The sequence below is a fragment of the Schistocerca americana genome, chromosome 2 (genome assembly GCF_021461395.2).
Source record: "Schistocerca americana isolate TAMUIC-IGC-003095 chromosome 2, iqSchAmer2.1, whole genome shotgun sequence".
In the NCBI taxonomy this organism is placed as follows: domain Eukaryota; kingdom Metazoa; phylum Arthropoda; class Insecta; order Orthoptera; family Acrididae; genus Schistocerca; species Schistocerca americana.
Genome location: NC_060120.1, coordinates 889,198,937 through 889,226,275, shown reverse-complemented (window position 1 = coordinate 889,226,275; position 27,339 = coordinate 889,198,937).

Genomic DNA, 27,339 nt, shown 5'->3' with positions numbered 1-27,339 from the left:
TTCACAAATCACTTACCTCACAAAAATCTTCGCTGCTCAAGCTACTGCAATACAGCAAGCGCCACTACTGCCAGCTAAATAAAAGATTCAAACTACTAAAGGCACTAACTACTGATAGGGATAGTTAGCAAATGAAAGATATTAATAGAGAACAAACAATGTATTTACCTTAATATCATCACAAGTCATAATATATATATCAGTTCATGACAAATTGCAAACCTCCGCCATCTCTCTCCCCACATCCACCACTGCTGGCGGCTCACCTCCAACTGCGCAACGCTACGCGCTGTTCACAGCCAGCTGCCTAACACTACAATGGCGAGTATTACAACAATGCAAAGCAGACACAGACTGCCCACAGCACAGCCAGTGATTGTCATACAGAGGTGGCGTTACCAATAAAAAACCTAAACAGCCTACTTACATAGAGAAAACATAAACAGCCTACTTACAAGTTCCTTGAAAGAATATTATACAGTCAGATTAGTCCAGTAATCTATCAGAATCTTCTTCCTGAGCAAGCTGTATTCCGTCCAGGACTGTGCTGCGCTGATCCAGTCTTATCTTTAACAACATTTATTGATGCAAGATACCAAATGAGGCAGAAAACATCAGTTGCTTTCGTCGGCCTAAGTGCAGCATGACACAGTTTCGAGGCATGGACTGCTTTATAAATTATTGCAACTTGTCTCATGGAAACGGACAACAAAACTAATTAACAAAATATCAACTGGAAGTAAATTTACTGTAACTACAGAAAAAGACACTAGCTGCCCAAAAGTATCAAATAATGGCTTCCCACAGGGATCCGTCCTTGCTCCTCTCTTACTTAAGATATACATATAAATCTGATATCGCTCCAACACAGGCAGGCAGACGACTGGGCAATAGCTACCCAACACAAAACTTTTGAAAGAACTGAAGAGATCCTAACTTCTGATCTACATATCGTAAGCCACTATTTCCGCAAATGGAGGTTACAACCAAACTCAAATAAAACTGAAGTTCCATGTTTTCATCTGTCCAATATATTGGCACACAGAGCCCTCGATGTTAATTTTGAAGGAGGCAAACTTCATCATAATACGCACCCAAAATACCTTGGGATCACGTTAATTAGGACACTTTCTTTTAAGGAGCACCTGACACGAACATCTGGTAAGTTCAGAACCAGAAACAACATTGTCCATAAATTCTGCAGCTCTCGTTGGGGACTGTCAGCAGATACTCTCCAGATATCAGGACTCGGTTTGGTATACTCAATAGCAGAGCACTGTGCGCCTGTCTGGCTTAATAGTCCTCTCGTAGAAGAGATAGACGTACAACTTAACGAGGCCAAGCGCAACGTTAGGTGGTCAATACGATCTACTCCCACATACTGGTTACCTACCTTGAGCCACATTCCACCTCCTCATGTCAGACGGAAGAGCGCGCTACTGCGTGAATACCAGAAGATTGCTAATAACACCGACCTCCCAATAATGGACGAAGTCTTCCCTGCGGAGCGAAAAAGACTCAGATCAAGACATCCCACTCTCACCATAGCCAGGACTCTCATGGAAACTGAATACAATCCTATCGATGAATGAAAACTCTGCTGGCAACAAAACTGTTCCCCACAATGCCTGAAGCTGCCTTGCATCCAGAAGGAACCTCCTGGATTCGACCAGCCTCGGGCAATTTGGACTATCTGGAACCGCATCCGAACGGGCCATGTACGATATGCAGACTCTCTCTACAAGTGGGGAATATCTTCACCACCATCGTTTGACTGTGGTGCGGAACGACAGACAGTTGCTCATGTTGTATTCACATGTTCCGCAAGTGCGTACAAAGGATCGTTTTGAAGGTTTCCTCACAGCGACGAGTCATGTAATAAAATACATAAAAGATCTTGATATCCAACTGTAGCTGTTGTTATTTGTATTTTTTATGCTGGAGAGCTGTGCTTTAATGTTGACGTCTAATAGTTTTGTAGTCTTTGTATATACAGGGTGTACATAAAGTCCAGGCACACTTTCAACTATTTATTACAGAAGAATCAAACATTGTACAGATGACATACATATGTAATTTTAAGGAGAAAAGCTGAAAGTTTTTTTTTTCATGTATACCGCCACAGCAAAGTTTGGTAATTTGCCGATAGTGAGCGCTGCCGCATCGATGGATCGGCCGCGCTACAGAAGGTGACAGCTGTTTCATGAAATGGCCTCCCGATCACCAGATCTCACTCCGTGTGATTAATGATCTGGTGTATATACTGCGTCAACCGTGTGATGTAGCAGTGCTCCGGGAGAGAATATGGGAAGCGACTGCCACTGTCGACGATGCCATAATGGGATGGGTATGGAAAGAAATGGAGTACCTTCTTGACGTCTGCCGGGTCACTCATGGTTCGCATATCGAATGTTTGTAAAAAGAGCTTTCAGAATTTCTCTTCAAAATTCAATATGTATGACATTTGTACAATGTTTAGTTCTTGTGCAATAAATAATTGAAAGTATTCCCAGACTTTATGTACACCCTTCAGTTATAAAACACGTAGTTATCATTGTGGTTGTTAGCAATTGGCAGCAATATTTGCTGGACTGTATTGTTCTTTCGAGCTGATGTGACTATATAAAGCACTCCGTCTTCCGGCCACAAGTGGCCCATCGAGACCATCCTTAGTGGAGGATGCGGAGAGAAGGGGCGTGTGATGGTTTTCTTTGACCGGAGCCGCCACTATTCGGACGAGTAGCTCCTCACGAGGCTGAGTGCACCCCGAAAAATGGCAACAGCGCATGGCGGCTGGATGGTCACCCATCCAAGTGCCGGCCACGCCCGACAGCGCTTAACTTCGGTGATCTCACGGGAACCGGTGTACCCATTGCGGCAAGGCCGTTGCCCTGATGTGACTACATAGGGTGGTCAGAAAAGGTGTAAGAAGTTATACAGTAAGTAAGATGAAAAAGTACAATGAGATGATCGTATGCACTGATGTGAACGCTCGCAACTGGGGTATTTCGGCCGCCGAGTTGCCAGTGACGCCACATTATACTGCCATACGATACAGATTAGCCATTACTTCCGATGTAGTCAGTACCGCCTCGACATTAATATGTCTACTTGTAGTATAAGAGACGATGAAACTGATTCCTTTCGAAGGCCGTACAGTCCAGAATCCGTTAGCCAATCAGTCAAAATCGTCGTGGGCATTGAGGCAAACATCCACCGAGACACCGAGTTGACGTACCCGTTTCGTAAAACAGTGTGTCTTGCTTCGTGCAGAAGTTCGTAACTACCCGCTGCGCATCCTCGTTCGACAGGGATCGTCGACCCTACAAGCCCTTTTTTAAGAGAGCGAAGGCGTGATAATCGCCAGGACTAGAGAGTGGATGCTCGAATGTGTCCCACTTCAAATTGATGTGACTTCTGCATTATATTTGCGACTTGGGGACGTGCGTTATCACGAAGTAGCAGTACCTCTTGGCCCACCACTCGGCAACGATGGTTTTAGACAGACATACTGCCCCATACACATTCTTCATTCTGCGATGGATGTCTAACGCTGTTTGTCCTTCGGCAACAAAGACAAGAATAACAGCCCTCTGGTCTGTCTGGACGCATTTGGTAATAACGTCACCATGGTTCATGTTTCCACGTTTACCACACGCACGTCGGGAAGACACGAATGCCACACTAATCCCTTGCATGCACGCCTGTGCTTATATACCCGCATCGGAGCCGTGCTACGTTGCATGTACGCTGCAGCAACACCCTCAAATGGTAACTTTTTAATAGCCCCTTAATTTTTTTACGCTTTCTGGTAACAATTATTCAAAAGCTTCACTTCCTGTTTCCTACGCTCTTAGTCCCTCGCCGGTTTCATGTCAGTGTCTGTAACTGTCGGTCTCACCATCTATGCAAAATTTCAGAGAGAATTATGCTATGAATGTCTTCTGTTGTTTTTACGTCGGTGCAAAAATTAACGAATACAAAAATGCAGAGCATTTTACAACCTAGAAGACTCTCTATAACGCTTGGTAATGTGTATATGACGGTGTAAATGTTGACAAAAGGTGGCCACTAGTGTCATCACGGCTTCTGTGAAATGCGCTCTGTACGTCTAGTTTAGAAGCCTGACTCATAGATGTTTATTAGAAAGAAGTTTAGCTGTGGCCACGTACGTTAGGTTTCACTGTTGAGGATCTATGACGCGAACAGTCCTATCGAGCTGGTCCCGCAGATTCTCGACTGGGTTAAGATCCTGGGAGTTTGATGGCCAGGGGAGTACAATGAACTCATCCTGGTACTCTTCGAACCACGTACGTACACTACGAGCTCTGTGACAAGTTGTACTTACCTGCTGGTAGATGCCAACCTGACGAGGAAAAAACAGACTGCATGTAGGAATGGACAGGGTCACCGTGGATAGATGCACACTTGCGTTGATCCACTGTACCTTCCAGAATGACAAGATCATCCAGGGAATGCCACGAAAACATTTCCCAGACCATACTGCTTCCTCCTGCGGCCTGGACCCTTCGAACTATTGTTGAGGGCCATATGTCCGATGGAGCATAAAATGCCAGTCATCTGAAAAGGCCACCTGTCACCACTCCTGGACGTCCTATTCCCATATTGGTGTGCAAATTCAAGCCTCCATCGCCGATGAACTGCCATCAGCATGGGTGCATGAACCAGGCACTGCTGCGGAGGACCATACACAGCAATGATCGATGAACGGCCATTTTTGAGGAAACACTGTTGGTAGCCATCTAGGCAGCCAGTTGCTCAACACTTGCACTTCTAATCACCCGCTTACATCTCCGCAGAAAGCCAATGACCATGCCCTTTTTGGACGTCAGCTAAAGCGCCCAGTTTCCGCATTACGCGACTGCACTGTTTTCCACGTCCCCCGATGCGCCTTATATACCCTCCACTGCAAGTGCAGTCACCTGGCGTCTGTGGGTGGCTACTGGTCGTTGAAATTGAACGTAGGTGGTAGTCGCATTAATGTGATTCGTCCGTGTATGAGGAATAAGAATCGTATACGTATTTTCACAATGTCTGCAGAGGTCAATTCTGAACATACCAATAAAGAAGTTGTGCTATTAAGACTTGAATAACGTGGATTCACGACGTCTGCAAAAGCGACCTTTATGTATATAAGGAGGAAGCTTGTATGTCAAGACAGGAACCACCTAGATTCTCAGTATCCATAAACCTATTTTATGTTTACTAGAATAGCAAAACAGTGAACCACATAAATTAACAGTGCCCGTAGGAGCTCTGAACGTAACAGTAGGAATTGCGCCTTGTTCTCGAACAACCTAAAATTATGCAACTTCCTAGGAGATTAAAACTGTGTGCCGGACCGAGACTCGAACTCGGGACCTTTGCCTTTCGTGGGCAAGTGCTCTACCAACTGAGCTACCCAAGCACGACTCACGCCCCGTTCTCACAGCTTTACTTCCGCCAGTACCTCGTCTCCTACCTTCCAAACTTTACAGAAGCTCTCCTGCATGGCTAAGCCATGTCTACGCAATCTCCTTTCTTTTAGAAGTGCTAGTTCTGCAAGGTTCGCAGGATAGCTTCTGTTCGAGTTCTCGGTCCGGCACACAGTTTTAATCTGCCAGGAAGTTTCATATCAGCTCACACTCCGCTGCAGAGAGAAAATCTCATCCTGGGAACCTAAAATTATGTTTGAAGAATGCAGTTTGCCTCTGTCTAGGAGGGCGCTCACACTACTATGAGAGAAATTACACACTTTCAGAGACAAAAAAATAGAGATTTTACAGTTAAACGAGATAAAGTCGCGAGGCATCACCTAGAGCGGGAGTATCCGTAAATGGCGACTTGTGTGGTAAGCTCATCGGACAAGATACTGGTCCCGTACTTGAAAAAGCACACTGGACACTTGGGAACGCTGTAGAAGCATAGAACTAGTATCAGATGGTCATGTGACCCTCCACCAATGCCGTAAGTCATGGCTTTGAAATGCAGTCAGTTGTGCGGAATCAGCGCAATAATATGATTAAAGTGGCTCTGAGCACTATGGGACTTCTGCCCGAGGCAGGAGTGGATACGTGACAGAAAGGCAGGAACAAGCTATCGTGTTTTAATGCAGCCTTGACTAAACCGATATGAAGTTGTTCGATTTGTTGGTGTATCAACTCGGATTGTCCAATACGTCTACAAGGAGTGATATACAACTAGCAACCATGTGACGGCGTAAGAGCAGTGGTCGTAAGAACATTATTACCGACAGGGACTAGAGAGGAGTATTACGCCTTGTCAATGACAATCGTTTTCAAACCTGAAGAGAATTACTGTTGTCACTGAATGAAATCCCACCTCAGTTTCCGAGAGAACATTGCAAAGGGAATCGTATGCAATGCATATCTGCAGTCGAGTACCTCGCAAAGATCATTGCTCACAATGGATATGAAGGTACATGTCTTCAGAAACCGGACTTTAGCTGAGTGGAGTGGCTTGTTGTATCATCCGATGAGTGTTATTTTGTCTGTTTTCAAATGATGGAAGGCATCGAGTGCACCTACGGCCCAATGATATACACTCCTGGAAATTGAAATAAGAACACCGTGAATTCATTGTCCCAGGAAGGGGAAACTTTATTGACACCTTCCTGGGGTCAGATACATCACATGATCACACTGACAGAACCACAGGCACATAGACACAGGCAACAGAGCATGCACAATGTCGGCACTAGTACAGTGTATATCCACCTTTCGCAGCAATGCAGGCTGCTATTCTCCCATGGAGACAATCATAGAGATGCTGGATGTAGTCTTGTGGAACGGCTTGCCATGCCATTTCCACCTGGCGCCTCAGTTGGACCAGCGTTCGTGCTGGACGTGCAGACCGCGTGAGACGACGCTTCATCCAGTCCCAAACATGCTCAATGGGGGACAGATCCGGAGATTTTGCTGGCCAGGGTAGTTGACTTACACCTTCTAGAGCACGTTGGGTGGCACGGGATACATGCGGACGTGCATTGTCCTGTTGGAACAGCAAGTTCCCTTGCCGGTCTAGGAATGGTAGAATGATGGGTTCGATGACAGTTTGGATGTACCGTGCACTATTCAGTGTCCCCTCGACGATCACCAGTGGTGTACGGCCAGTGTAGGAGATCGCTCCCCACACCATGATGCCGGGTGTTGGCCCTGTGTGCCTCGGTCGTATGCAGTCCTGATTGTGGCGCTCACCTGCACGGCGCCAAACACGCATACGACCATCATTGGCACCAAGGCAGAAGCGACTCTCATCGCTGAAGACGACACGTCTCCATTCGTCCCTCCATTCACGCCTGTCGCGACACCACTGGAGGCGGGCTGCACGATGTTGGGGCGTGAGTGGAAGACGGCCTAACGGTGTGCGGGACCGTAGCCCAGCTTCATGGAGACGGTTGCGAATGGTCCTCGCCGATACCCCAGGAGCAACAGTGTCCCTAATTTGCTGGGAAGTGGCAGTGCGGTCCCCTACGGCACTGCGTAGGATCCTACGGTCTTCGCGTGCATCCGTGCGTCGCTGCGGTCCGGTCCCAGGTCGACGGGCACGTGCACCTTCGGCCGACCACTGGCGACAACATCGATGTACTGTGGAGACCTCACGCCCCACGTGTTGAGCAATTCGGCGGTACATCCACCCGGCCTCCCGCATGCCCACTATACGCCCTCGCTCAAAGTCCGTCAACTGCACATACGGTTCACGTCCACGCTGTCGCGGCATGCTACCAGTGTTAAAGACTGCGATGGAGCTTCGTATGCCACGGCAAACTGGCTGACACTGACGGCGGCGGTGCACAAATGCTGCGCAGCTAGCGCCATTCGACGGCCAACACCGCGGTTCCTGGTGTGTCCGCTGTGCCGTGCGTGTGATCATTGCTTGTACAGCCCTCTCGCAGTGTCCGGAGCAAGTATGGTGGGTCTGACACACCGGTGTCAATGTGTTCTTTTTTCCATTTCCAGGAGTGTATTTAACAGCAGAGTACGTAATTCAGATCGCAGGTACTTCTGTGATGTTTGGGGGTATTGTTCGATCCATGATTATGGCTCACTCATTCAGGTTACAGGAAACACATGTTTATTTCAACATTCAAGCGTTGCGATCTATTATAATATATTCATGATCAGTTTGTTGTGAACACGTTGAAACGTTCGTTTCGTCCATATTTGAACCTTTCGTGGGGTTGCGCGAAAACACATTACCTCCCGTGACTTGAATTTACGCACTCTTGGCAATGTGCCACGCGTGAAACAAATCGTGCGATGTATTGCTTCGCGGATTTAATACAAAACGTTTGCTGGCGGACATGAGTTAATTCTCCGATCTGCTCAGTATGCTTACTGTACTGGAAAAGTAACCTCGTTGATCAAGAAGGGTCGCTAACTACGAACGTCTAAAATGCTAACCATTTCAAAACACAAACTCCATCCCAGAGACCCCACGACTTGTCATCTCAACCCCATGAGCGATCCGCCTCGGTAGCTGCGCGATTGGCTCGACGGACTGCTAAGCGAAAGGGCCAGGGTTCGAATCCCGACGGGGATGGAGATTTTATCCGCTCTGGGACTCGTTCTTGTGTTGTCCTTACGTTCGTATCGTTATAATTGACATTCCACACTTGAGACAGCTGAATAGGCACGTCCAGAAAGCCAATAAATTTAAAATTAAAAACCAACAGAGCTGATAGCTTTTAACTTTTGCGAGCTCCAGATGGCTTCACGAAATTTATTTAACGGTCAGACCTTGCATACAAACCGAAACAGGAGCATAAATGTACGAATTTCCATTGGTTAGTTCCTGCTCGTGCTTACAGCGCTGTAAGGTGCCTCCTGGCAGAACATTAAGAACTTTTTCTGCAACGGATGTTGGAAATACCTGTCGTCACGGAAAAATTACTCGCCCTTAAAATGAGCCTGGTCGGTTCCAAGCACCATTTAGGTCGATCAGGAAAGGTCTTCCCTATCAGCTCCAGGCCGACGAACATCCTCCTGTAGCTCAGGCGACTACATTAGTGAACAAGGCTAACTCACATGGGCTGCTAGAAAATGTTAAGTTATAACATGACACGTCACATTCCTCGAACAAGACAAAGCCGTGTTCATAGGCGTGTATTTTTACAGTCCTGATCTGATGACCACTCCAACACTCTGAAACAATCTAGCAGATGAGAACCGTGTCCCAAACCGAGACTTGAACTTAGGGTGCTTGCCTTTCGTGGGCGAGTGTTCTACCGACTGAGCCATCCAAGCACGGCTCACAACCCGCCCTCACAGCTTTACATTCACCAATACTTTACCTTCTGTTTTAACTTCACAGAAGTGACAGCCTATCTTTTTTTTTTCATTTTTCATTCCTTACCCTGAAGGGTTGAGGCGGGCACATGGAGAGCATACTGCTCTTTGGTGCCTTGGGGCACATGGAGAGCCTATTGCTCTTTGGTGCCTTATATTAACTTAAGGTATACTGTGGTGGCACTTTTTAATTGGAGAAAGGGGGTGTGGGTTTCCTAATCTTATTCTGAGCCTCATCTCGTATATCATCGCTTTCTGTCGCGTGGGAGGGTAAAAAGATCCTGGCATTTGCCCAAGTGCTGAGAGAAACCTCCCAAAAACCTCAGCAAGGATCTATTGAATCTTCTGTTTCTTGTGTTTAGTTGTTTTATCTTCATTGGCGTCTGGTTAGTGTGTGGTCGTCTTGTTTTAAGTGTCGTCTTTCTCTTCTGATTCGTCCTCCTGAAGGTGTTTTATCATGTCCTTTTGAACGTCATTGTTGGTAAAGTTTGTTGCTGAATTCGCATCTATTGCCTTTATACTGGGTTTGATTACTATAAGCAGATAGGGGTATTTTGTTTTTGGGTAGCTCAGAGCTGTGAAATTTTTTTAGTAAAATGTCTGTTGTGGCTGTTCTAGTCTGTAATCTGTTGGTGGCGATTTTGGCCGTTAATTCTAGCCATCTTCTCCTTAGGGGGTGCACGTGTGCGTTTCTGTATACTAATTCATTTCGGGTCCTGGGGTTCATCTGGCCTGCTATCCTTAGTATTTTTCTTTCTGTTGCCATTGTCCTCCGTGCCACAGTTTTGTTCGCCATCCAAACTGGAGCGGCGTATTCCAGTATGGGGCGAACAAAATTTTTGTACGCGTAGATCACTGTTTCCCTTTTGGCTCCGTTTGTCCTGCCTCTGAGTGGGCGGAGTAAGTTTAGTCTTGTTTTGGCTTTTGTCGTGATGTCCCTTGCGTGTGCCTCCCATGACATGTGTTTGTTGAGGGTAATACCCAGATACCTTGCCGTGTCTTTCACCTTTATGGTTTGTCCCAATAGTTGTAATCTGCAGCCTTCTTGGTTCTGTTGGCGCGTGGGATCTCGTTTGTGTTTAAAAAGAATAGGTTGTGTCTTGGCAGCGTTAGGTTTGATCTTCCACTGGCTGAGCCAGCTTTCTAGTAGGGATAGGTAGTTTTGGGTTTGTCTATTGGTTTCCTGTGTCGTTGGTGCGTGGCACCAGTACGCTCCGTCGTCTGAGTACAGCGTCAGACCCTCGTTCCACTTGTTGGGTAGTGGGATGTCTGCCGTGTGTAATGTGTATAGCAGGGGAGAGATGATGGCTCCCTGTGGGACTCCCGCTTTTGGCATAAAAGGGTCTGATTCCGCATCGTTGACGACGACCTTGGATGGGCGGTTTTCGACGATGTTCGACAAGAGTGTGGTGATCTTCGCAGGTACACCCATTTTTAGAATCTTGTAACATAGACCTTTGTGCCACAGTTTGTCGAACGCCCTTTCGATGTCTAAAAATATGGCAGCGGCGCAGGAGGTTTAGGCCTCTCGTGACGCCGCTGCATAGCTGCACTATTGGGTCTATGGTGGCATTATTCTTTCTGAAACCTAACTGCCAATCAGGTATTAGGTGGTTTTTATCTGCAAAGGTGATTAGTCTGTTTTTGATTATTGTTCCGCAGCTCAGTTGCATCGCAAAATTACCCGCTCTTAAACTAACAAAGTTTGGAACTATACGCAGAGTGGGATAAAACAAAGCAGTCAACAGCTCCACAGTTTGTTAGCTCTATGGAATCAAAACAGGAATGCTTGGCATCAGCTGGATACGGCACAGACGAAGAAACTTGTGGAATCTCTTCCTCACCGAATTGAGGCCGTTTTTACGGTCGTACGCGGTTTTAGATAGTAGTAGCATGATATGCTGAGGGAATTTGATTAGGTAACGAAACACTTAAAGTAGTAGATGCTATTCTGGATCAAAATAACCGATGATGGTCGAAGTAGGGAGGATATAAAAGCAGATTGGAAATGTGGTGCTACGGAAGAATGCTCAAGAGCAGATGAGTAGATCATGTAACTAATTAGGTGGTACTGAATAGAGTGCTATAAGCAATCCGTTAAACTTCGGTTACACGATAAATCAGTCAAATCTAAAGGCCGTAAATTCAACTAAATACTCAGGAAGTACAATTACGAACAACTTAAAATGGAAGGAACACATAGAAAATGTCGTGGGACAGACTAACCATAGACTGCGTTTTATAGGTAGGACACGTGGAAAATGTAACAGATCTACTAAGGAGACTGCCTACACTACGCTTGTCCATCCTCTTGTAGAATATTGCTGTGCGGTGTGGGATCCTTACCATATAGGACTGACACCGAAAAAGTTCAAAGAAGGACAACACGTTTTGTATTATCGCGAAATAGTGGAGAGAGTGTCACTGAAATGGATTTGGGATGGACATCATTGAAATAAAGGCGTTTTTCGTTGCGGAGCCATCTTCTCACGAAATTCCAATCACCAACTTTCTGCCGGCCGAAGTGGCCGTGCGGTTAAAGGCGCTGCAGTCTGGAACCGCAAGACCGCTACGGTCGCAGGTTCGAATCCTGCCTCGGGCATGGATGTTTGTGATGTCCTTAGGTTAGTTAGGTTTAACTAGTTCTAAGTTCTAGGGGACTAATGACCTCAGCAGTTGAGTCCCATAGTGCTCAGAGCCATTTTTGAACCAACTTTCTCCTCCGAATGCGAAAATATTTTGTTGACGCCTACCTACACAGGGAAAAACGATCACCATGATGAAATAAGGGAAATCAGAGCTCATACGTAAAGATATAGGTGCTCGTTCTTTCCGCGCGCTATTCGAGATTGGAATAATAGAGACTTATTGTGAAGGTGGTTCGATGAACCCTCTGCCAGGCACTTGAATGTGATTTGCAGAGTATCCACGTTGATGTAGATGTCTAGCAGAAGGGATCGGTAGGTAGGACACATTCTGAGGCACCAAGGGAACACCAATTTAGTACTGGAGGGAAGAGGGGGATAAAAATCGTAGAGGGAGACGAAGAGATGAATACAAAAGCACATTCGGAAGGATGTAGGTTGCAGTAGTTACTCGCAGATGAATAGGGTTGCACAGAATAAAGTAGCATGGAGAGCTGCATCAAACCAGTCTTTGGACTGAAGACCACAACAACAACAGCATGATGTCTGTGGGGATGACGTTTTTTTTATCCAATATGGGTACCTATGAGCGTAACTCACCGTTAGAAAGAAATGGTGTGGTTTTATAGCGTCTACAGCGTCGTTCAGCCTGCCACTAGTCATTCTATGCGAGTGAGACTGGAGCCAGTAACACCTGCTTGAGCTAGCACGACGTGTGCACCTGCGTACAGCTTCAGCAGAACCCATTTGCGGCTTGAAAAGCATAGTAGCGAGACTGTGGTACAGACGCTGTCCGTCGACGCCCTAGTGGCGACATACGGCGGCATCGCCCGCTTCCGGCCAACTGTCGCACCGTTCGTGTCACGCCACCGCGCCGAGCCAGTCCCTGCCGGCCATGCCCAGGTGCGCGGACTGCGTCATCCAGCGCGTGAGCCAGCCGGCCGCAAGCATACAGCGGCAGGCCCTCACCCTCCGCGAAAACGGAAGCCGCTCGCACTGCAAACTGTCGCTGCTTAGTGGCCGTAACCTTTGGTCAAGTGAAGTCATTATGTTTCTCGCGTTTCCAGACGGCGAAATGTAGCGGCTGCAATGAGCTCTCTCATAACTCGGTTTTTCCTGTGCCACGTCACGCAACGCATTGAAGCCCACATCACCTCAACGTACACTCTGCGCAAACAACTGTACAGCGCTTGGTTGAGTGTGTTCCCCATAAATATCACACATTCCTTTCTATTCGTCCGCCTGCGTAGTTATGTGTTCGGCGGCACGGAACCTCAGCGTGTTCGCTCAGGGAACTGTCCACCTTCTGTAGTAAAGAACCTGGGAGAAGTTTTCAGCGATGATCTGTGACGGGTGTAATCCAGTATCCACACCGAACTGCTGACGCTTTATGACATACAAAGAGGTAGATACAATGAGGGAAAAAGAAAGAAAGGGAAGTGGTCTGCACGACTGACCTGGTTTCGATTCTGGGTCATCCCAGAATTTTTACTTGGTGACAGGATTGGTACGGGATGCACTCAACCTCATGAGACCAACCGGGGAGCTGCTTTATCGGTTAGTAACGGTTCCAAGCTCAAAAAACATGCCAACGACCGAGAGAGTGGAGTGTCGACCACATTTTTTTTTTTGTCATCGGTCTACTGACTGGTTTGATGCGGCCCGCCACGAATTCCTTTCCTGTGCTAACCTCTTCATCTCGGAGTAGCACTTGCAATATACGTCCTCAATTATTTGCTTGACGTATTCCAATCTCTGTCTTCCTCTACAGTTTTTGTCCTCTACAGCTCCCTCTAGTACCATGGAAGTCATTCCCTCATGTCTTAGCAGATTTCCTATCATCCTGTCCCTTCTCCTTATCAGTGTTTTCCACATATTCCTTTCCTCTCCGATTCTGCGTAGAACTTCTTCATTCCCTACCTTATCAGTCCACCTAATTTTCGACATTCGTCTATAGCACCACATCTCAAATGCTTCGATTCTCTTCTGTTCCGGTTTTCCCACAGTCCATGTTTCACTACCATACAATGCTGTACTCCAGACGTACATCCTCAGAAATTTCTTCCTCAAATTAAGGCCAGTATTTGATATTAGTAGACTTCTCTTGGCCAGAAATGCCTTTTTTGCCATAGCAAGTCTGCTTTTGATGTCCTCCTTGCTCCGTCCGTCATTGGTTATTTTACTGCCTAGGTAGCAGAATTCCTTAACTTCATTGACTTCGTGACCATCAATCCTGATGTTAAATTTCTCGCTGCTCTCATTTCTACTACTTCTCATTACCTTCGTCTTTCTCCGATTTACTCTCAAACCATACTGTGTACTCATTAGACTGTTCATTCCGTTCAGCAGATCATTTAATTCTTCTTCACTTTCACTCAGGATAGCAATGTCATCAGCGAATCGTATCATTGATATCCTTTCACCTTGTATTTTAATTCCACTCCTGAACCTTTCTTTTATGTCCATCATTGCTTCCTCGATGTACAGACTGAAGAGTAGGGGCGAAAGGCTGCAGCCTTGTCTTAATACGAGCGCTTCGATCTTGATCGTCCACTCTTATTATTCCCTCTTGGTTGTTGTACATATTGTATATGGCCCGTCTCTCCCTATAGCTTACCCCTACTTTTTTTCAGAATCTCGAACAGCTTGCGCCATTTTATATTGTCGAACGCTTTTTCCAGGTCGACAAATCCTATGAAAGTGTCTTGATTTTTCTTTAGCCTTGCTTCCATTATTAGCTGTAACGTCAGAATTGCCTCTCTCGTCCCTTTACTTTTCCTAAAGCCTAACTGATCGTCACCTAGCGCTTTCTCAAATTTCTTTTTCATTCTTCTGTATATTATTCTTGTAAGCAGCTTTGATGCATGAGCTGTTAAGCTCATTGTGCGATAATTCTCGCACTTGTCAGCTCTTGCCGCCTTCGGAATTGTGTGGATGATGCTTTTCCGAAAGTCAGATGGTATATCGCCAGACTCATATATTCTACACACCAACGTGAATAGTCGTTTTGTTGCCACTTCCCCCAATGATTTTAGAAATTCTGATGGAATGTTATCTATCCCTTCTGCCTTATTTGACCGTAAGTCCTCCAAAGATCTTTTAAATTCCGATTCTAATACTGGATCCCCTATCTCTTCTAAAGCGACTCCTGTTTCTTCTTCTATCACATGAGACAAATCTTCACCCTCATAGAGGCTTTCAATGTATTCTTTCCACCTATCTGCTCTCTCCTCTGCATGTAACAGTGGAATTCCCGTTGCACTCTTAATGTTACCACCGTTGCTTTTAATGTCACTAAAGGTTGTTTTGACTTTCCTGTATGCTGAGTCTGTCCTTCCGACAATCATATCTTTTTCGATGTCTTCACTTTTTTCCTGCAGCCATTTCGTCTTAGCTTCCCCGCACTTCCTATTTACTTCATTCCTCAGCGACTTGTATTTCTGTATTCCTGATTTTCCCGGAACATGTTTGTACTTCCTCCTTTCATCAATCAACTGAAGTATTTCTTCTGTTACCCATGGTTTCTTCGCAGCTACCTTCTTTGCACCTATGTTTTCCTTCCCAAATTACATACCGCCTGCGTACTACTGCATCCGCTGGCAGAAGACGACACGGCTGTCGGTCGGAGCCGAAAGCCCCGACTAAGACCAGAAAGCGGAACTTTACCTTTTTATCTTCCTATTCCGTTGGAGGAGGATACGAAATAAAAGTGACTGCCGAACACCGTATGCCCTCTAATCTCAGTTACATTAGACTCGCGATTCCTCAAAATTTAACCAATAGAGTTTCGATAAAAAACGCCACTAATATTTCAGTGATTCTCATTTAAGTTTCCTGAATATCAATGTTGTAATATAAGTATTAGTACGTCTTTTCTGAAGATATTTGTCTGGAGAGTAGCACTGAACGGAAGCTAAAAGTGGACGATATATAGTTGGGGCAAGAAGAGAACAGTTGCATTTTAACTGTTGTGCTACATAATAATGCTGAAGATTAGATGGGTAGATCGAATACCTAAGGAGAATGTACTGAATCGAATCGAGTAAAAATGGAAGGAGCTGTGTATGTATGGCCGGCCGGTGTGGCCGTGCGGTTCTAGGCGCTTCAGTCTGGAACCGCGTGACCGATACGGTCGCAGGTTCGAATCCTGCCTCGGGCATGGGTGTGTGTGATGGCCTTAGGTTAGTTAGGTTTAAGTATTTCTAAGTTCTAGCGGACTGATGACCACAGATGTTAAGTCCCATAGTGCTCAGAGCCATTTGAACCGTATTTTTGTGTATGTATGTGTGTTTGCTTGGGAGGGGGGGGGGGGGGAGAGGGAGAACTGTAGAGGGAGACCAAGGAATGAAGTAAACAGGTTCAAATAGATGTTGGTTTCAGTACTTCAGCTCCGAATAACGAGGCAGAGAAAATCCCTGACCCCGCCGAGAATCGAACCCGGGAACCCGGGCGTGGGAAGCGAGAACGCTACCGCACAACCACGAGCTGCGGACTACCTGGCAAGGATTTCAGCGTGGAGAGCTGCATCAAGCCAGCAACACCTACATCATCTCTGTTATACTCTCGCACGGTCTATGCTGAAACGTTACAATCCTTGCAGCACATCTCTACAAAGCTTCTACATCTTTCGTCCTTCTGAATTGATAACGATCTCAAACGGTGGAACAACATTCGTGAATATTTCTCTCCAGAGCTAGCGCTCTTACTAAACGAAACTGTGACGAAATGTGCTGCTCAAGAAGCGGTATTATACGAATACATCTAACACCTACTTCACGAATTACATTTAAATCCGTATTTACGCAAGCCACCCTACTGTGAGTGGCGGAGGGTACTTCGTGCACCGTGTGACTCTGCCCTTTCCTGTTTCAGTCGCGAATAGCGTACGGGAACTGGGATTCTTGGTGAGCCCCCGCTGAGTTAGAATCTCTCTACTTTGACCTTCACGGACTTTTTGCGAGATATAAGCATGACGAAGCAACATACTGGCTGACTCTTCTAGGAACATACGCTCTCGGAATTTGAAGCGTAAACCACACCGTGGTGCACGTCACCTCTCTCGTAACAGTTACCACTGGATGCGGGCAAACTTCTCCGTGACGCTTTCGCACTTACTAAACGAACCGGTACGGAAAAGCGCTGTTCTTCTTTGTAACTTCTCTATTTCATCTATCCATCCTACCTGGCAAGGATTTCAGTCTTAAGACTAGTACTCAAGTACTGGTTGTACGATGTTTTGGTATGCCAGTTAGTTGCCTTGTGGATGGACTACTTTTTCTAAGAGTTCTTCTAACGATTCCCCGTCTGGCATCTGCTCCTCGTTTTTATGTGATCATTCCACATTAAATCGCTCCGTTCGTCTACTGTCAGATAATTAACGGACGTGACTGCTTTAAGTGGTTTCTCAGCGATCAAGTAATCATGCAAAACGGGGAATTCCGCCCATACATGAGCAGTACGCTACAGTTGTTTGAGGATCTGCTGGTATTCCCAGCACCATCTGTCGATCCTCTATAGGTCTTACCATATTTCGCTACAATTTTTTGGCGCAGCGATTTTATACAATTTACAGGCTGTCCCAGGAGGAATGGTCAATAATCAGGGATATGACAGGAACGATGAAACACAAAACTTCATCTGGACATATGCAATGTTCCGAATGGTTTCCGAGACAGAACACATTTAATGTACATTCGTTTTTGGGCTAGTGGTATGCACGTATATGTCTTATTCACCAGTCCTCTTTGACGTTTTGTTCTAGTACAGCCTACCTCGTTATTATCAGCCTCTCCGCTCGGGATGTTTTTATGTCATTAAATTAGCCTGTTGAACGTGCTGTTCCGTGATGCGGTGTGAGTGAGCTAGTGCGAGGGACTAAGAATGTAGCAGAGGGAAGCGTCGGTTAACTGTGTTTGTACAAGCGCTGGCTAAAATACCATACGTATACACTAATGAAGAATACGCAAATACGGCGTATGTTTATGGTTTCTGCCATGGTAGTGATGTTGTTGTAGAAGGATATAGTCGGCGCTTTCTGACACGTCGAATTCCTGATCGTAGAGTGTTTACAAAAGTTTTCAGCACACTGCGTGAAAAAGGTGTTCTTCCAAGTTCCTATTCTGCTTCTGAACGTGTAGGAAGGAGGAATATTCTCTGTTACATAACTGAGAATTCGACAGTTGAGAATATTTTTAACTGAGAAGAAGACATGGCTGGTGTCTGTAAGGGTGCACGTATCGAGTCTTACCCCCAGCATTCTCTGCTGGTGTTGCGGGATCAGGTCATCTTCTGAAGTGGAGATATGTACTGGCCCTGCGTTCTGACATAAATTAATTAGACTCTCTCCAAAATAATGAATTTGAGTCCAGTGACTAGTAAATGAAACAAGTATTACAGTTAACTCAGTTTATTCTGTTAAAGTGATTAGTAAACATTTGACAAGGTATGGCTCTAAGCACTATGGGACTTAACATCTGAGGTCGTCAGTTCCCTAGACTTAGAATAGAACTACTTAAACCTAACTAACCTAAAGACATCACACACATCCATGCCCGAGGCGGGATTCGAACCTGCGACCGTAGCAGCAGCGCAGTTCCGGACTGAAGCGCCTAGAACCGCTCGGCCACAGGGCTGGCGACAAGGTATGATAATATTTAAGTAAAACTTCAGCACATGTGACAAAAGGGTCTGTGGTGAGATTCTGATAATCGCGTAAAAGAAATAACGCAGTAGCGAAGTTGCACTGTGATTCTTGATGTTACTATAAGAGAAAGATAGTACTAAAGAAGGGAAAGCGTTGCATCTGTGGCTGGTGTTGAGCGAAAACTGGTCGTTTGAATGTGAATTCACGTCTTCAAAGTGAAGCTTGAAGTTACTGAAATTCTGTAAATATGACTTTGTTATCCCTACGCATCTCGCGGTCGCAGCTCCATCTCACCGTGGCAGACTGAAGGTGGAGGCTAAAGCGGCTGCAAAATCAGTCATCGGCAGCACACCAATGATACCCACTAACAACTAAGTTCGAATCAGCCCGAAATCTTTCTAAGTCCCTCAGCTCATCTGCTCTGGGATGAAGTCTGATGGTGGATGCTACCAGAGGCCAAGCGATGAAGGTTCTCAGCGATCAAGACTCGAAGTAAATTTGTACTGAATGCTTACGAAAACGAAAACTCGTATTTCTGCATTTTGCGCTTTAGATTGGTTTGGATTGGCTCTACTACGGATTCGGAGTGCCGACCTGTAAAAATATTCCTTAGGAACTGCTGGTCCCCTTCCCTATGTTTTTCTTCAGGCAGCTAAACGGTAATGCACATCTAACCATTTAGCGTGGAAAAAAGCATCTCACTCTCTTTTTATCTGCGTCTGTGGCCAATGAGTCGTGGTCCTCGTCGGCACAGTAGAGCTCTCTCTAACCTCCAGTTCATTTACGTTAGCCAGTCCTGGGACTTCTCTTCAGTCGCGTCTCAAGCTTTCAAACGGGCCCAAAATATTGTTTCTCATTCCATTTCCTAGATAATATCTGCAGTGACCAGTGCATTCCAAAGAAACACAGTTTTATACGTTTTGTGCACGATAGTGCCTTCCTGGACCTTCTCTTTCCACCTCTGGGCTGCTGGAGGCCTTACACTACAAGAGATTGTGTCTATGTTGCCTGCAGTGCGTCCGGTGGCCAAGATTGGTACTACAAAAGATAGTACGGTGGTCTGCATGGCAGTTACCTGCGTCCCTCTTGGACATCCTTCTGAGAACTGCTCCGAGTGTAGTTCCTCTGTTTGCCTACATGACTCTGCTGCTTACCCGAGCAGTGTCACCTTATCCCAATCTGCTTTTATCGTTCTCATACTTTTATAAAAAATACAAATTCGAATAAAATGTAAACTTTGTTAATCAACAGTCAACAATCACTAGCACTGTTATGTATTAGATTTCTTGGTGTCGTTTAATTATTTTGATCTAATTGGTCGTTTATATTCTGATTTTATATATGTTACGGGGCAGTTATGGAGAAAACGGCCGTATACCATTGGACCAGAGACACAGGTGGTGCTGGGACGCCCCGTCAGCTAGGTAGTATGATGATCTCTGGAGACTGCAGGGAAGGTGTGCAAGTAATCAGTCTCAAGACGGATTCATCGTATGAACCAGCAATAGTCTGTATGCAGAAACGTTAGTGTGAATAGGTGCTAAGTATTTCCTTTTTATGGTTGATATTGAGGGGTATGAATCAGTCTGGTTTTCTTGGCGTAAACCGAATGGAATTTAAAAGCGCACTAGCTAACTTGATTGATAATGTAAAAAGTGTGTACACCGATGATCCAAAACATATGTGAGCCGTGCTCCGGCTCGGGTTGATGCTGTTTATAGGTTTCCGCCCTACGTTGGAGACCAGGAGGTATCGTTTAGTTGGCATGGTTGCGGCTGTTTGTCTTCTCGTGCTGACTTTCGCCACTCGGTTGCGCAAGCGCTGCCTGTCCGCTAGTGGCAGCAACGGCTGTTATCGATATGTAGTAACTGCTGCCCTATCTTTGGGGCGACGTCGTTGTTTTTCCGGGTCGTGTGAGTGGACTAGTTCGGTTGGGGACTCAGCAGGAGCCAGGCCCATGCAGTGCGTGAACACGCCGAGACCACTGGCGGCACGCATGGATTGCCGGATGGAAGGGCTGTGGTCACGAGGGTGCACGACCTCGTCGTAAACCGGATACAGCAAGCTTTAAGATGAGCGCATTTGAGTCCCAGTAGAGAAAGCTCCACCACTGTGATATCTCGAGGTTCTCCAGTGACTTGGGTTCGTGTTGCTGCTCACAGTGTCGCCGAGGCGAAGAGCAGGGGTGATTCTTCTACTTTGGTGGTAGTGGTTCCTTTCTCGTTCCGGACGCTCTAAACACAGTATTCAGGGGATGTAGTGCAGACCGCCCGTTCCGGCTTTGGCGTATCGTTCCATCGTCGCATTTGGTTTATCAGACGTCAGGTAGCTTCAGCAAGATTATCATTAGTCATTCGTTAGACTGCCACTAGTCTGAGTTTCCAGCTTGTGAAGTGAAAGCAACTCTTGGCTGCCTATAGCATCGATCGTGAAAGTGTTTGTTGCCAGACCTTCTCAGAGGTCGATTCCTGGAGCACTTTCTGGATCAGTTACTTGTTTTTTTAATTAACTTTTGCTATTGTATTTGCTGTTTTGCAGCAGGTTTCAAAATTTTTTATATTATTGCCGTTCCTGGCGTGCAAGGCCTTCAGCCGTGAGTGTGGTCATTTACCTTAAAATTCTAATGTGGTATTTGTATTAAAGCAGTAAGCCTTAAAACCTTATTTACTGCCATTCCTGGCGTCTGATGCCATCTGCTGTGTTTGTGGCGACTTGCCTTTAATATTTCAATACCTATAATTTGTAAGTTGCAGCGAGTTTCAAACAGTTCTTAATTTATTGCCATTCCTGGCGTGTAAGGCCTTCTGCCCAGATCACACTGGCTTGCTTTTAAAACATTATCTGTTGTATCTGTATTTAATGGTGATTTACTAAATTGTAACTCATTGAAAACACTATTATTTACACTGTTGTTTATTGCTTCATTAATAACGTGTGGTATTTTTTATTTATTGTTGAGTCTGGAATTACTGGTGTAAAATAAATTGTGTGTAATTGTAAAAGGCAACAAATAGTAACTGATTACGGCCCCATTCACAATCGTAACCGAATCCTGCCTTCCCTTGACTACCACCAGGTATCAATATGACCACCTGTTTAACAGCGTGTCGTTCCGCTTTTCAAACACAGTGCAACAGAGATTCTGTTTGCATGGGCTCTACAAGTCCTTGACAGGATCCAAGTAGTATGTGGCACCAGATGTCTACGCAAGGGCCAAGCAATTTCCATAAATTACTGGATAGTGGTTTACGAGCACGCAGCTGGTGCCCGATGTGTGTTTCAATTGGTACAGATCAATGCCATTTGCTGTCCAAGACATCAATTTGAGTCAACACGGACAGCTATCCTGTTGGAACATGACATCACCATAGTGGAAGACTTCAAGCATTATGTGATGCAAGTGTTCCGCTATAATCTTCACATAGTTCACTGCTCTCATGATAACATCGATTACCACCACGGATCCCACGGAAGCCCAACTCAGTGTACCCTGTAGCATAATTCTGCCCTCACCGGCCTTCATCTGTGGCGCGGTGCATGTTTCATGCAGCCATTCGACTGGATGACGGCGTGTAAGGACCGAACCATCGACCTGGTGTAATAAGAAATGCCATTTATTCGACAAGCGACATGTTTCTATCGCTGCACGGTGAAAACTCAGTTTTGTTATGACCACTACAATCATAACTGACGATGTCGTTGGGTCAACACATGAACGCGTAAGGGTCGTGTGATGTGGAGGTGCATGTTCAACAATGGCCTTTGAACGATGTGCTCCAAAACACTTGTGCCTGCAGCAGCATTGTACTCTGTAGTCGCATATGCTACAGATCGCTGTCTATCCTGGATTACACAGCGGGGGATCCTCCGACCTCTACGATTTGTGATGAGATGTAGTTGTCCAATACCATACGGCCTGCTCACTATTTCACCATCTTTCAACCACTTTCCACAGGTACTCACAACAGTAGTACGTTACCAGGCTACCAGCGTCGCCATTTCAGAGATTCTCGTTTCCAGCCGTAGCGCAACAACAATGTGCTCTTAGTCAAAACCGCTTATACCAATGGATTTCCTCATTAGCGGCCCATATATTCGCTACAATGACTGCCCATGCGTCTCTCTTCCGCTAACATTTTTTCCTCACTGCGTAATGAGCCCGCAACATCACCAGGAGGCATTCAGCATCACCATGGGCAGCGTTTATAACGTTTTGGCTCATTAGTGTATGTTCATGTACGGTGACTGGACTTTAGATCGACGTAGGGAGCGTTGTCATCGCCTAGCGATATAATAAACTCAGTGTTAATTATAAACTGTTAAATCCGAAGATTCTTATTCATCACTCTATGTTTCTTTGGTTCAAAATGGCTCTGAGCACTATGGGACTTAACATCTGTGGTCATCAGTCCCCTAGAACTTAGAACTACTTAAACCTAACTAACCTAACGGCATCACACACATCCATGCCCGAGGCAGGATTCGAACCTGCGACCGTAGCGGTCACGCGGTTCCAGACTGAAGCGTCTAGAACAGCACGGCCACACCGGCCGGCATATTTCTTTGAGCTTGATGTATTGACGAGGGGTAGTGCCAGACGTCTATGTTTATTACTGGAAATAATAGCAATAAAAAACCGAAAATAGGTTATTTCAGCAACCGACTATGTTTGGCTGTTTCAATAGTCAGGATAAACTGGAGATTAAAATAACCGGTATAACCGAAAACTGATATTTCAGCGGTAACCTCCATCTCTATGAGGCATCAAGGGCTCTTTAATTTGTAAATGGTGAGAAGTGTAGGGGTAGGTCAAAACTTGACTACAATAAGCAAGTTGAAATGGATGTAGGGTGCAGTAGCTATGCACATATGAAAAGATTGGCAGAAGACAGATTAGCATAAAGAGCTGCTCCAAACAAGTCTTCGAACTGAAGAAATAATAACTACTGTCCCACATTTTACCAGTTGCTAACAACGAAAATGACGTATCACATAACTGTGGCTTCTGTATAACGCCCACCTTAGTTTTCTCCGTGGTACACGGGTGTTAACGGCAACAAGGAAGCTGATAAACAAAACGTCAATAATATTGTTGGCAGATAAGGAATCTTCAGTTACGGAAGCTGTCTGCTGCATGCTAGGTTCGAGCTTTGTTTTCCTCAGGTGCCTCCCGCAGGTGAACGACGGATTGCGAGACTGCCCAAGGTTACTCAGCCACAGTACGGGAATTACGCAATGCCCCTCTGAACGACGATATTACCTTCGTCGTCATTATAATCTCAGGCTCGTTCGAGTCCTTCCCGACGGAAGCTGCATACTGGTACCGACGAATCGTCTTTGTTTGTTCCCCGCCGTCGACCAGCAGATCGTGAGATCGGATGAGGCAACTCGGCCTCGCATCAAGGGCAGCACCACGTGGCCGACAGCACTGCTGCCAACGTCATCGTTGCAGCCGTGCAGGCCTGTTTGCAGGCCTTGAACTTGTTCCACAGGCGAGAAACTTCCATCTGTCAGGGATGTCTACTCCTCACATCACGTTTTTTTTTTTTGCACATTCACCTTCCAGCTGAGTGTGAGGGAGGTGCGCGAGTATACCATCAACAGTACAACAGCTGTTGTATGGTGTGTTTTTGGTACGATCTCTGAAGAAGACAGGCACGCAGTAACTACGTTCCAGAGGTACATTGCCTATACTCGTCGTGTCATACTAATTCGCATTTTCTGGTGTAAAAATAGTGCGACTTGACGGTTGTATGCTAAAATCATAGACTACAAACCCAAGGGCATCGTTGTCGAACCCCAACTGGCCTTGATAATTTTTTGTACTCATTGTTTCTCACGATTAATGCAGTTTTCGGATGTGCCATTGTTCCGTCCATATGAATTTGCCAAGTTGCGCCGTGGCTCTGTTGTCACTAACCAATGTCGTACATTCTCTAAATAATCAGGACAAGATTATCTCGGTGGTTTATTAATCGCAGTGACTGCTTTGCATGACTGCACGGTAATCAGATCTTTTTTTAATGACATCTCAGATTGCTTCGTGAAACTGTAAATTGTTCCGTCGATTCGACGATTCTATTTACTGTTCTTTTTCTTGATTTGTTTTAGCTGTTGTATTGATTTGACATCGGGTTATTTCTAGACAACTTACTCTCTAGGTACACATACACTGTGTTCACTTCCACGAATGTCCATGGTTGGGCAAAAATATGAAACACCGCGAGAAATGCATGCTTGAACATAAATACAGACGCTAACGAATCCTGCACGTTGCGCTGTTGTATTTGACCACAGTGTCCTTAACACGTTGCAAATGCCAGTCATGGCCAGAACAGTATTTTGTGTAGTTGCGAGTGCATTATGTCGGAACCACACTCATGCTCATAAATTAAGGATAACAGCAGAATGTGGTGCCACACAACGTGGCACTACACAAAACTGACGCTAATAGCAGAGGCACCTAGGGAACACACACGACACAAATCTGTAAGTCCACGGTATTGGTGATAAGTTGAGAAAAAAGACCAGAAACACAGGTGCTACAAAACGCCATTGTTTCCTGCATATGTACCCCGACATCAATGTGGGATATTATCACCATGCACACGAACACAGGCCGAGCAACAGGTTGGCATGCTCTGAATCAGGTGGTCGAGCAGCTGCTCGGGTATAGCCTCCCATTCTTGCACCAGTGCCTGTCGGAGCTCCTGAAGTGTCCTAGGGGTGTGAAGACGTGCAGCAATACGTCGACCGAGGGGGGCATCCCAAACGTGCTCGATGGGGTTTAGGTCTGGAGAACAGGCAGGCCACTCCATTTGCCTGATATCTTCTGTTTCAATGTAGTCCTCCACGATGGTAGCTCTGTGGGGCCGTGCGTTATCATCCATTAGGAGGAAGGTGGGACCCACTCTGCCCCTGAAAAGGCGGACACACTGGTGCAAAATGACGTCCCGATACGCCTGACCTGTTGCAGTTCCTCTGTCAAAGACATGCACGGGTGTACGTGCACCAATCATAATCCCACCCCACACCATCAAACCACGACCTCCATACCGGTCAATTTCAAGGACATTAAGGGGCTGGTATCTGGTTCCTGGTTCACGCCAGATGAAAACCCGGCAAGAATCACTGTTGAGACTATACCGGACTCGTCCGTGAACATAACCTGGGACCACTGTTCCAATGACCATGTACTGTGTTCTTGACATCAGGCTTTACGGGCTCTCCTGTGACTAGCGGTCCGTGGAATGCACCTTGCTGGTCTATGGGCGAATAAACCATGTCTGTTCAGACGTCTGTAGACTATGTGTCTGGAGACAACTGTTCCGGTGACTGCGGTCAGGTCCCGAGCAAGGCTACCTGCAGTAATCCATGGCCGTCTGCAGGCACAGATGGTGAGATATCGGTCTTCTTGTGGTGTTGTACACTGTGGACGTCCCATACTGTAGCTCCTGGACACGTTTCCTGTCTGCTGGGATCGTTGCCATAATCTTGGGATCACACTTTGTGGCACACAGAGGGCCCGTGCTACGACCTGCTGTGTCTGACAGCCTCCATTCGCCCTAGTGTTCTACCCCTCATAACGTCATCAATATGTGTTAGCCATTTTCAACACACAGTCGCCATTAGCACGTCTGAAAACGTGTGGACACTTACTCGCTGCACCGTAATCTGACATGCATCAACACACCTCTGCGTATGTGGACTGCTGCCAGCGCCACCCCGCGCCGACCGCAGGTCAAATGCACCGCATGGTCATACTCCGAGGTGATTTAAACCCGCAAACCGCCCACCAGAGCGTTGTTTCACCATGTATTAGAATTAGCCTTAATTTATGAGCATGAGTGTACGTGAACGTGGGGTTCGAAGGCTTGTCTGCACTGTAAAGTAGAATAGATGGTGATCTGTGGCACTTCTGCCGAAAGAGCACAATGCTGGTGCACTCACAAGCGTTTCGAAGCTCACGGTCCATCGTACACTATGGCTCCGCAGTGGACCACCCTACATGTTCACATGTTCAGCCAACGACATCGTCAATTACGATTACAGTGGGCGTGGAACCACATCGGGATTCGACCGTCAATTAACGTAAACGTGTCGGCCCTTCGGGCGAGTCACATTTTTGTTACACGAGGTCGATGGTCGTCTGTACAAACGCCGTCATCGAGGTGAACGGCGGCTCGAAACGTGCAGCGCGCCATGGACGCAGGCTGGTGGGAGCAGTATTATGCCACAGGAGACATTCTCCTGCCCTTGCATGGGACGTGTGGTAGTAATCCAAGGCACGCTGCAGCTGAGAACCACCCGCATCCCCTCATGCTTGATGTCTTCACTGACGGGTATGTCGTCTTTCAGCAGCATAGCTGTCCGTGCCTCGTATCCAGAACTGAGCTACAGTGGTTTGAGGAGCATTACAGTGCACTCTGGTTGATGCCTCGGCGATCAGATTCACCAGGTGTAAATCCTGTGGAACCCATCTGGGTCGCTATCGATTGCCATCACCGCGTACGCAAATCAGCGGCCCGTTATTTACGCGAATTACATGACCTAAGCGCAGAAATCTAATGCCACATACCTCCACAAACCTACCAACAAACTCTCGGATCCCTCATATACAGAATCAATGATGTATTTCGTTCCAAAGACGGACAAACAAGCTACTAAGCAGGTGGTCATAATGTTGTGGCTCATCAACGTATATTTGCTTTTTTAACGGGCATTTGAATACAACTGATTTACT